Genomic DNA, 12,189 nt, shown 5'->3' on the forward strand with positions numbered 1-12,189 from the left:
ATCAGCCCCTGTCACATAGTCTGTCATCCATATTGGTTTTCTGGAGCAGTGTTGCTATCTCATCTCTATAATTTGGGAGCTGCAACTGTGTTTGTTTAATTTTTGTTATCTTGCTTTGAATCTTTTGTAACATTTGACAAGGCTGCTGATTTGTGACAGCATTAACATTTGTTTATTAGTCATGTGAATTTTTGGCATGTTGTATATTCTCCAATGGTCAGTTAGGTCAAGATGATTGCTACCGATGGGTATTTCATGCTTCTGGATTAAGTAGAAGCCATCTTGACATCAAATCACTGTTATACAAAAATAGAAATAATACTATACATTGACATTTTTCATATGATTTTGTTCTGTACATGGTTGTTCCTTTTTCTTAAGATGCTGTAGAAGTCATTGTTCTGTGCCTCTTTTTGGGGAATGTAGTGGTTGGGATAGGGGTCTTTTCTGATTGCTATGAAATTTTTTGTAGACAGTTGGATGACATATTTTGTGCATTGAATCTTTGTGTTCAAATCTGTATCTGTTAGCCAATTCGTGTATTACATGATTAAACATGTGAATGACTTCCTTGGCTATCTGTCATTTTTTCTGTAACAGGTGTCTTTTCTTTGGTGACGTTTCTTCTAAAAGATATCCATCAACATACTTAACTTATGTATTTGCCATTTATGATTATTACCAAAAGGAGTATTGCATCTCTGAGAAAGGAGAAAATCCTTGTAATGTCAAGTTGCCTCTTATTGTGAATACTTCTGGCTGGGTGAAAGGTAAGCTCACTTTTTTCAGCTGCAATTCTGATTCTCTTTTATCCTGCATTTGTATTTGATACTATTTCTTTCATAGGATTGTAGTGATATATCATCTGTTTTTGTTCCATGGTTTCTTTTTCTGACATTTCAGGTGTTGGTTATGATGTATTAGTGGACATGTTGAAATTTATTTCTCCAACACATGTAGTTAAGATAAACATATCCAGTGAAAATAAGAATCTGCCTGCTGGAGAATTCTGGTTAGATGAAGAATGTGATGGAACAATTAACCTAATTGAGATAAATTCAGCTCGTCAGGATTCATCAAAATAGATCGTAAGTTCAAATCTGATGAAAGTTGTTATCAATTGCAGCTGCTTGTTTGGCCCTTTTATTATCATCTTTATGTTTCAGGTAACATATAATATCCTTATTTGTTTTCCCAGGGTACTTTTTCAGAAGGATGCACGTCCCCTACGAGATTTACGAATAATGGCTTATTTCAGACAGTGCTTTTCTAGTGATTCAAATATTTCTACGATCAAGGAACTTGCACATGCCTTGGCCTCTCACTGTCGTTATGAAGTTCCCTTTGCAAGTGTAAAGATTCAGCATCTTCATTGTGAGGTTGGCTTAAATTTTGCTTGCTACCTGTTCTCTGAATGAGTCACACCACAGCTCAGTATCCTCAGTATGTTGCTACCTTGTTACTGATGATTTAGAAGTTAAAGTTGCTTGCATCTAACTCTTCACCGGCACCACAACAGTGGAGTCTTGTGACCTTGTGACTGAGTTGCCCTTCATGAGTTTGGTTTTATCGATCAAATTTTTACTATTTTTGAACTTCAAGTCTGTCAGCAAACAATTTCCTACCTTGAAGTGAGAGATGTAATGACTCAAGAGACTAAGACTTGACACTTGACCTTTAGTTCCTTTACCTCAAGGCAAACACAACATAATGAACATATGTCTTTTCAATTGAAATACAATGTTGATGATTCAATTGATAGATACAAAGTGGTAGCCAAAGGTGTCTAAGATTGATTTCTCATTAAACTTTGACCAAACTTACTTTTGTAAGGGTCTTATTAGTCATTGTTGTTAAAAAAAATGGAACATGCTTAATGGAACATGCAACAAGCAGATATCAATCATGCATTCTTAAATTGTGAGTTATTTGAGAAAGTATATGTAAATATTCCCTAGGGTTAGAAACAAAAACAATACTTTGCAAGTTTAACAAGTGTATATATATGAATTTAGACAAGCCTTTACATAATGGTTATGCAAGTTCTCCTTATCCTTATTATAACATGATTTTACATTATCTAAATTTTTTTTTCCACTTATGGTTCTAATCCCTCATTGATATTTTGTCGGTTTAAGTGAATGAAATCCTCCAGTAGATCGTTGTTCTTCTTGTGTTAACAAAGTACAAATAACATTGAGTTCCTTGTTCAAAATAATTCTTGCTTTTTTCAATACTTCTTAAACTTGATAAGGATATTTTCTTTTGAGTTAAAGAAAATATATTTTATGTTTGCTTAATGATATTGGTTGTGATTGTTATATCTTTTTTAAGTTCTTATAACAAACATAAAATAAATATGTATGATTCTAAACTTTTAAACTCCAATAGTCTCAAGTATGCAACTTACATCTCAATATATCACCATCACTAAGTTGGAATTTTCTTATTTCACTAACAAAGTTTACATTATGTGACACCTACGGTATTGTTTAAACTACATTTATCTTGTTTTCTTTTTCTAATTCAGTCCATATTATGGTTTTTGTGCTTTTATGTACTATATATTACATGGTAATAAACATTTGTTTTTCTTTCTTATTGTATCATTATTATTTTTTTCATTATCTAAACCTAACAATTATGTTCTTCATGAGCTACCTATACAAGATATTAGAAGAGCAAATTAAATATGCATTATATTAAGAACATGATAAGAGCATGACAAAATAAAAAGTATAACTTTTCATTATATTAGAAAAATATTTAATTATATTTATTTTATTTTTTTAATTAAAAATATTAGTATATTATTACAAAGAGTTGTGAAATGAAAGCAAGTTACTATTTACAGTGTGATTGCTGATAAAAAAAAAACTATTTACAGTGTGAAACAAGTTTTTTTTTCTATTAGAAAAGGATTATGATAAGTTGATATCTAACTTTTTTTTCTACATCCATTTAACAATCCATAGTACTATTATTTTAATAAATTTGTTTTATCTAATTTAATTCTAAATTTACTTATTATTATTTATTTGTTTTTAAAGATAGAGAACATCATCATTAATTTTCAAATCTTAAACCAAAAAGTAAAACATAAAACAATGTCAATAACAGTAACAATATTATACAGTCTTGGGAAATAAAAAAAATTATTAATTAATCAATACATACTTAGACTCTTCATATACTCTTCCCAAAACAACATCTTAGGTATGTCTTGAAGAGAAGACTCAGATGTAGAAGAAGTGTTATTCCACTTCAAGTTCAGAGAAAAGACATTGTCAACACTGTTCAAAGCAAACCCATCCGTTCAACTCAGCTGCATGTTGGTAGTTCATCACATTTCAAGCTTCCTCATGGTTAGATTGTGGAGGAAAAACCCCGTCCCTCTAATCCTACTCATCTTGACAGGGTACATCTTCTTTTTCTCACCCATCAATTGTTGTTTCTTCATTTCATTCATTCATGCATAATGTATCACTGTCATCTTCATCTTCAAGATTACTGTTAAGTTTTACATCTACACAAACACCATAACTAAATATATGACACAGTTTAGGAGTCATTTCTGGATTTTTTTTCCTTTACTACGAAGAACTCTCTACATTCTCATTGTAGCTGCATGGAATGTTATGATCTCCAAGGCACTGACAGTTTCTGTTCTAGACTTGCTCAGTGTTTCATCAGTTTATGCATGCGTATGAAGATAGATTTATTTTATTCTGTTAGAAGATTTTAGATCCTTGAATGGATATTAGTATGATGAAAAATTAGTTTTTTACCCTAAACTCTAAACTGTGGATTAATCTGAAATTTTCACTTTTCAATATTGTCATTTTGTGCAAATAATTTGTAGGAATTAATTAACATGGTGTGGTATATATAGTTAGTAAGTATGGTATATATAGTTAGTAAGTATGGGGCCAAGACTTGGATTGAAGTTTAGATTTAAAAAAAATGTGTTTGGGAGAATTCAATCTCTTAGATAAGAAACTCTACCATGAAGGATTAAGACCTTACTTAGGATTAACAAAGGAAAGTTATTGTCTGGAGTACACAAAGTTAAATGGACTCAGTTATAACATAGTGTATGATAATCAACACACAAAAGATAAGGAAGGTCTTTGTTTTTTTTTTTTTTTCTATTCTGTGCTTCATTTCTTCACTTGCATATTTTATGTTTGGAATAGGTATTCTTCCCATTTTGGCAAGAATTTCATTGTTAATGTTTTTTTTTTTAATTTTATTTGTTCAGTACTGAATTTGTTAAAGTTTGCTTTGTGTGTCAACAAATCGCCTACACAACTAACAACTATCATATGAGTTATTACAATCAATTTCTCCTCCTCCCACTATACTCTAGGAAGATATAAATGGAATGTAATCCTTACTTTATAAATCGATTTTATAGGATTGAATTATATATAAGACAACTTATTAAAAAGAACTCACTTACTAAGAAGGTCAATTTCCTTAAATAGGTACTATCATATTTGACATGAAAAGAAAAGAAAAACAGTGCAAAAAAACAAATAGTAAATTCTAAGAATGCACAATGACAAACATGATATAATTTTAAGAAATCAAAGAATCAAGAAAAATGTGGATGGAAATTCCTATTTTTTAATATACAAGGCAGGTAATTGAAATCAAAAGTTGAATCAAAATTGACAAAACTTCACTGGACACTCTCCAAATCTCAAGTGTTTAGGTTTTGTATTTATACTCAGCACCCATGCAGACAAACACTACCATATGCTTAGTCAAACTCTAATATTCACAACAATCGAAAAACATGCAATCAAAGATCAAGAGGACTTCATAAGGGATGTAATGAGGCTAAGGTGAAGGTAGGTAAAAAGGGGGAAATTAAGCTTAAAAACCATAGAAAAACAAAGGAGCAATGAAGGATAGGTCTAAAAACAAGTGTAAGTATCATGACAATTCAACTCATTTTTTTTATTTCAAGATATCATTTTTTTCATATAGTAGACAGTCAATCCAATGTATTAGAGGATCAATTCTTATTTTTTTATTTTCTTTTTCTTTTTCTTGTTGTATTTTTTTTTTCTTTCTATCTTTTTTTTTTGTATTTGAAGAGGTAAACTATAAAAATGAGATACAGTTATTCAAAAGCCTATTCCCAAACAATTTCAAAGCTCCTTTATCTTCTAAGGTAGGGACAAACATGATTTTTCTGTTTTGAGGCTTGTAATGAGGGTTAAAAATAAGAAAAAGGTTATAGGCTCAAGGGGCTAACAAATGAATTATCATAAAGGTAGGCTAATATGGCTAGTGGGATAATTTACACAAAGAATGCCTCTATCATATCAGTTCATGCACGTAAATCACAATTGTAAAACAAAGAATCAAGCTAAGTTCTTGAGTATAAGCAAACATAAGTGAAAACACACTAAAAAGAATATTAAATGATATATCAATTAAGGCTCAAAACTCACTAGGAACATTCTATCAAAAGATTCAACCCAAAATTTCTCATAACCAACTTATTTATCAATTTTTAAGAAAATCCAAACAATAAAGATCTTGAAACCAAGATTTGCTAGAATTATGAAACATGTCAGCCATTAGACGATCCTAAAGAGCTTATTTATTTTAACAGAAGCAAAAAGAAATTCAAACAAATAAAACAAAAACAAAATAAAACAACAAAAGATAAATCCTAAACTATGTTTCTCCTTCCCCCACACTTAAATCATACATTGTCCTCAATGTAAAATCAACAAATAAATGTGTATAATAAAAGTGAGAGAAGAAGTACTCCCTCATTCAGCTTGAGAGAAGTAGCAACTGCAACAAATCTCTTCAACCATCTCCTCTACAATATAAGCCAAGGGCCTTCGTGTAGAACAAAGATGATGATTGTTGGAAGGTATGGCCAAGGCATGCAGTACCTTGATAAACTATGAAACAAACACGCTATGACGAATAAGCCTTGAATTAATAGATGAAAATGGGGTGGGTCTTGAGGGCGTGTGAAATGGTACAGTTTCTTCCATGAATGGATGATGGTATTCTCTAGAGTATAGATGGAAGATGTAAATTTATTCAATATAGACGATTTGATATGGTTAATTGTTTGGGGATCGTCTAAGGGTGGTGGTCTAAGGCTAGACAATCTAGCTAGGGTAGACGATCTAGTTGGGGTGGGAGATGGAATGAAATATAAGTTAGGAGGTGGTGGTGGCTGGTAGAGGTTGCTTTCAAATGTTCCAATTATGCTAAAAGGTATAGCCAGTGGCGATGATAGAATGAGTGATATGGGCTTCAGCTTAAATAGTGGAGGTTGTACTCTTTGAAGCTTTAAGGATGGAAGAATAATATTATCTTTTTCTCCACTAGTAGTGTCTAGTTGAAAGATGGGTAAGATATGCTCTTCCTCTTTTTGTATTACCTCCAAAACTATGTCAGAGCCATCTGCTAGTGCGCAATCTTTTTCAGTAGATTCGGCAAGTATAGCAACATCAAGAACTTCTTTATCAAGACCTGCATCACAAGAGTTAATGCATTATAAGAACTCATCTATCTCATCATTTGTACATTTAAGTGGATTGGAGAAGTTAAAATCTCCTAGAAACTCAAGTACATTATCATCCTTAGTGTTTATGTGATGCACAAAATGATTTTTATCAGCATGTGTAATAGAGTCTAATTCCTTTTGATTAAGCAATGATTTTTCCTCCATCAGTGGAGGTTGGACATTAGTTGGTAATGGCTTAGAGATCCTAACAACCTGCAAATCAACTGGGTCAGCATAAAAAAACAATTGGTATGGTTACATCTATGCACTCTAACTCATTAGACAATGTTGGTGTAGTAATATCAGCGTCTGCAGTGCAAATCATATCATCAGACGATATGCATTTATTCATCTCAACACATGTTGCACATGCATCATCAAAATTCTTAGCAATATCTTCTAACTTGTCTAGCCAATTGATCAACTTTCTCTTTGAATTTTGATAGACCAACATCTATGCTTTGTTGAGATTTCATTGTATTTACCATTAATTGTCTCATTAACTCCTCTAAAGATGGCTCTTCAAGATTATGAGGAATATTATCAGTTTTCAAAAATGGTTGAAAAGGTGTTTCACTTTCATCAAAATAGTATTGCTGATAATATGGTTGTTGTTGAGGTTGATGATAAAATTGTTGACAATATGGATTATAATGCTGAGGCTGCTAAAAGTAAGGCTCACATTGTTGCAAAGGCATTGCTGATAATATGAATTATAATGTTGAGGCTTTTGAAAGTAGAGCTCACATTGCTGCAAAAGTTGCTTATAATGAATATCATAATTGTAAATTTGTTCAGCTAATTTTCGTTCCATTTTGGAATTGATAACAAGGGATATATTTTATGGACACCAACACCTATAAGACGCCTCAGAGCAAACTTTTTTTTTTTTTAATTTAAAAGCAAATCAAGTAAACTCCCAGGAAAGAGAGGTGAGTCACATGTGGACAAACTTAAAAACCAAGTCTTTCCTAACTAGAGTCTTTTCTGAATTGCTTTCAATTTAAAAAAAAAATCAAAGAGTAGCAACTGAAGTGTCTACCTAAATGCAAAATCCTATAAAAAAAAACTAATGCAACTATTACACTTAATGCTTAAAAAACGAGAAGAAAAAAAAAACAAATAAATAAAATATAAAAAAAGAAACAAGAACAATAAAAAAAACAAACAAAAATAAATAAAAAATTGCAGAAAAGAAAAAAAAAATGAAATAAAGGAAATCAAAATAAGATTAAGATAAAGATATAAATAAATAAAATAAAAACAAATCAAAATAATATTAAGATAAAAGATATAAAGAGAATAAAATATAACAAATTAAAATAAAATAAAGATATAAGATATAAGAAAATAAAATAGAATATCACAAATCAAAATAATATAAAATATAAGATATAAGGAAATAAAATAAAATAAAATCAAAATAAGATTAAAATAAAAGATATAAGAAAATAAAATAAAGGAAAATAAAAATAAGATAAAGATAACATATACAAAGAAATAAAATAAAATAAAATAAAGTCAAAGTAAAATTAAAATAAAGGATATAAGAAAATAAAATAAAGACAAATCAAAATAAGATAACGATAATATAAAGAAATAAAATCAAATATCATAAAAGATTATATTGAATATTATACTTTTATTTTTTTTAATTTAATTTTCGTTTTTTAGACTATAATAAATAAATAAAAACTAAAAAGAAGAAAACACAAGTTAAATATGCCGAAAATAAAATTAGGAAAAATAAAATAAAATTATGCAGATAAAAAGAAAAACCTAATAACCAAAATCAAATTGGATTCCCCAACAAGGGCGCCAAATTTGATAGTTGTCGTTTTGCTGTCAAATTAATATGATTCTAACGTAAACTTGTCTAACACTAGAGAGATAGTATACTCCATGAATCCAACGAATCCAATAGTAAAATCAGTACATCAGTATTTAGAATCTATCTCCAAGCAATAAAAGTTAGCAATAATAATAATAATAATAAGAGGTTTAGATAGTTGTGCAAAAAAAAATATAAAAGAGTTTAAAATAACAAATAAAAAACGGTTGATCCCCAGTTCTTCCACCATTGAATTCTTCACAAGTTCTCTAAAGATTAATCTTTTCCCAATCCTCCAACAGAGTTAAACCAGATTGAACATGCGCCAATTTAATTCAACTGAAACTTGCCAGTAAAGCATGTGTCTACTGGTTTGTTCCATTCGTATACTCCATGAAAATGCTTATCTCTTCTCTTTTGAATCATGCACCTAAAAAATTAATTAGAACAATGTGAACTAACTAAGAAACCAAAGTTTAAGATAAGGAAGACTATCAATTATGCGTTCAAGTACCACCTCTCACAAAAACTAGTTTTTCAGGATATTAGACAATAAAAACAACTGCTATAGAGAATTAAAAATCGAAACTTTTATTGAACAAAATCCCAGAACTCAATGGGAAATTACAAAAGGAATCAACCAAAAAGGTTTAGCCTTCCATGCGGAGGCAAAACAAAAGAATTACAAAGAAGAAAAGAAATTAAGAAATTCAAAACCCTATGAAGCTCCCCTTTTTCTCCTTGATGCTTGTGTTCTTTTATAGGCTTTTCTGCTCCAAGGATCTTGGGAAAATATTGTAGTTTATATTTTTGTTAACATTTTCCAAGTTTCTATCTTTCTAGAATTCTTGTATTTTGTAGAAAATTTGCTTCCAATTCTGTTTCTAAGATATTGTAGATTTTATTTTCTCTTTCTTCTCCTCGATATTTGTTTCCTGTTTTGGTTCAAGAAACAACTTAGACTTTTGCATATTTGACCCATTCACAAAAGTAGATGCTTCTTCCGAATAATTTACTCTAAAAACACAAAATTAACAACAATAGTAGTTAAGGCCCCAAATAAACCCAATTATAAGAATATTAATTAAAACAATTGATTTATTTATTATTATAATCCAATAATCTATGGTTAAGGCTATTGAGTGTGAATAAATATATGTTCATCAAAAGGCGCCTGGTTCATTTCAGTAAATTAAGATTATATTATTTCAGCCCTATTTGCCTGAAGTTTGTTATAGTCTTCTTTGATGACATACTAGTGTATAATAAGTCATTAGAAGATCATATCTCTCATTTAGATATTTTTTTTTCAATGCCTTATGACTAATAAATTTTTCCTTAAGAAGAACAAGTGTATGTTTGCCAAGGAATCAATAAAATACTTGGGACATATAATATTCAGGAATGGCGTTGGCTTAGATCCTAAGAAAATTCGGGCAATGATTGCTTGAACGACACCTACCACCATTAAAAAATTGCATAATATTTTAGGGTTGACGGGTTTTTATCAAATTGTTCAGCATTATGCTTCTATAGTTGCTCCTCTCACTAACCTGCTGAAGAAACACTCATTTACTTGGTCTGAAGAAGCACAACAATCACTAGATTAGCTAAAGGATGTTATGACTCATACTCTTATGACTCATACTCCTATATTGATGTTGCCTTACTTCCAAGATGATTTCATAATAGAAACAGATGCATTGGGGCAAGCGATGGGAGCATTTTTTTTTTATGAAAAATAACCACCCAATTTTTTATTTTAGTAAAAAAAATTCCCAAATCATCTTTTAGCTTTTGGCATATGTTAGGGTGTTGGATGCAATCACCGTTGCTGTAAAAAAATGGAGAACTTACCTTTTGGGTAAAATATTCATCATTCATACAAATCATCTGAGTCTTTGGGAATTGATGACACATGTGTTGCAAACACCTAAACAACAATACTACTTGTTCAAATTCTTGGGTGCACTTATGAAATTATTTATAAATTGGGAGCAACTAACCATACCTTAAGTAGGATAGATGAGAGTAAAATCACAAATGATAGGGTTGACAATGCCATAGTCTAATTTGGTGTCAAAGATACACGACACTTGTAATGCAGGTTTAGGAATCAAACAGTTTTACCAATAAGTACTTTGTTGTCCAGAGCAACATCACAAATTTAAAATTGTTAAAAAAAGAATTTTCCCTTATCATGACAATATTTATATTCCTTGTCAATCCTCTCTTAAGCAAGTTCTTTTGGAGGAATTTCATGTCTCGACAATGATTGGTCAAGCTAGAATACATAAAACTTATGGGAATATGAACGAGAACTTCATTTGAAAATGAATGAAGAAAGACATGACTAAATTTGTTAAAGGTTGTGTTGTGTGTCCACAAATAAAGTCGCCTACACAACTACCATATAGGTTATTACAACCAATTCCCCCTCATCCCACTGCAGTTTGGAAAGATATAAGTAGGATGTAATCCTTACTTTATAAATCGATTTTATAAGATTGAGTTAGATATAAGATAACTTATTAAAAATAACTCATTTACTAAGAAGGTGAATTTCCTTAGATAGGTATTATCATATTCGACATATTGTAGTCCTTACTCTAAAATACTTTTAAACTGCTCATTTAATAATATAATTAGTATATATGATAATAACATTCGAATTATAGAAGAACTATTTTTTTTTAATAAGACTAATACAATAATTTTATCTTATCTATTGTTATTAATGTATAATATATTTACTGAAATTGAATTTATTATGTATATATAATGATTAAATACAATCTTTATATGTTGTCCATGTTATAGAATAATAATTAATTGTTAGAAAAGATGACTTTAAACTAGAGGGGGATGAATTGTTTAAAGAGGGTTTTCGCAAACTTTTCAAAACTAGAATGAATTTATCTCAGGAACCAATTGATTCAGCAATTCAGTTAGCCAAAACAGCAAACAAAAGCTATAGTACCAGAAAAACAATCGGTTGTTTCGTAGAAACAATCGGTTGTTTATACCAGCAAACAACAAATAAACTGAATTTAAAGAGTTAGAGATAGAGAGATTGTACACAGTTGTTTATACTGGTTCACTCCAAACCAGAGCTACATCCAGTCTTCTCAGAAACCCTGAGGATATCCACTAAGCAATCACCACTTGATCACTTACACCACAACCAAGAGAATGACCTTGAACACCTCAAGAAACACACTCTCCTTGGCCAACACTAAGATTGCTGATCTTGAACACCTCAAGAACACACAGCCAATCTCAGCAAACACAGAAGATAATCTGAAATCAATACAAGCAGAATCCTATTCCAACACTTTGATCAACCACAAACTCTTAGCAATCTCAGCACTTTGAAAAACTCTCTTGAAAAACTTTGTCAAAGATTCTTAATTGTCAAATCTGTTTTTCTGAATTTATTCAAAGATGTTGTTTGGTATCAAATCTTAACAAACTCTTAAATTGCATTAAAAGATTGGTCAAAGCATTTAATGACTGGAGCGTAAGCAGTTAAAACATTTAAAGCTCAGTCAAAGAAAACAGTTTTTCTGTTCTGGTCCGAAAACAAACAATCGGTTGTTTCCTCAAATCAATCGGTTTTTTTGGTACTTAACAGTTCAACCATTCAAAACAGTTTTCAATCTTTTTCTCAAAACACCTAAGTATAAACAATCGGTTGTTTCGACAAAACAATCGGTTGTTTTAACTTAGTTTGAAAACATTTTACTTTCACAAAGATTGAGAATGCTAATGCTTTAGATTTAATCATAGAGTGGATTACAACATATAAACT

At 30.4% G+C, this 12,189-nt stretch overlaps 1 long non-coding RNA gene across 1 annotated transcript; it reads left to right on the top strand.

Moving 5' to 3' along the window:
* The first annotated feature begins 210 nt into the window (after positions 1-210).
* On the top strand, positions 211-1,433 carry LOC137828263 (uncharacterized). Its single transcript, XR_011083845.1, has 3 exons — positions 211-770; positions 904-1,088; positions 1,199-1,433. It is a non-coding gene; the product is annotated as an uncharacterized lncRNA (long non-coding RNA).
* Positions 1,434-12,189: the final 10,756 nt, after the last annotated feature.

The sequence above is a fragment of the Phaseolus vulgaris genome, chromosome 7 (assembly GCF_000499845.2).
Source record: "Phaseolus vulgaris cultivar G19833 chromosome 7, P. vulgaris v2.0, whole genome shotgun sequence".
Lineage (NCBI taxonomy): Eukaryota > Viridiplantae > Streptophyta > Magnoliopsida > Fabales > Fabaceae > Phaseolus > Phaseolus vulgaris.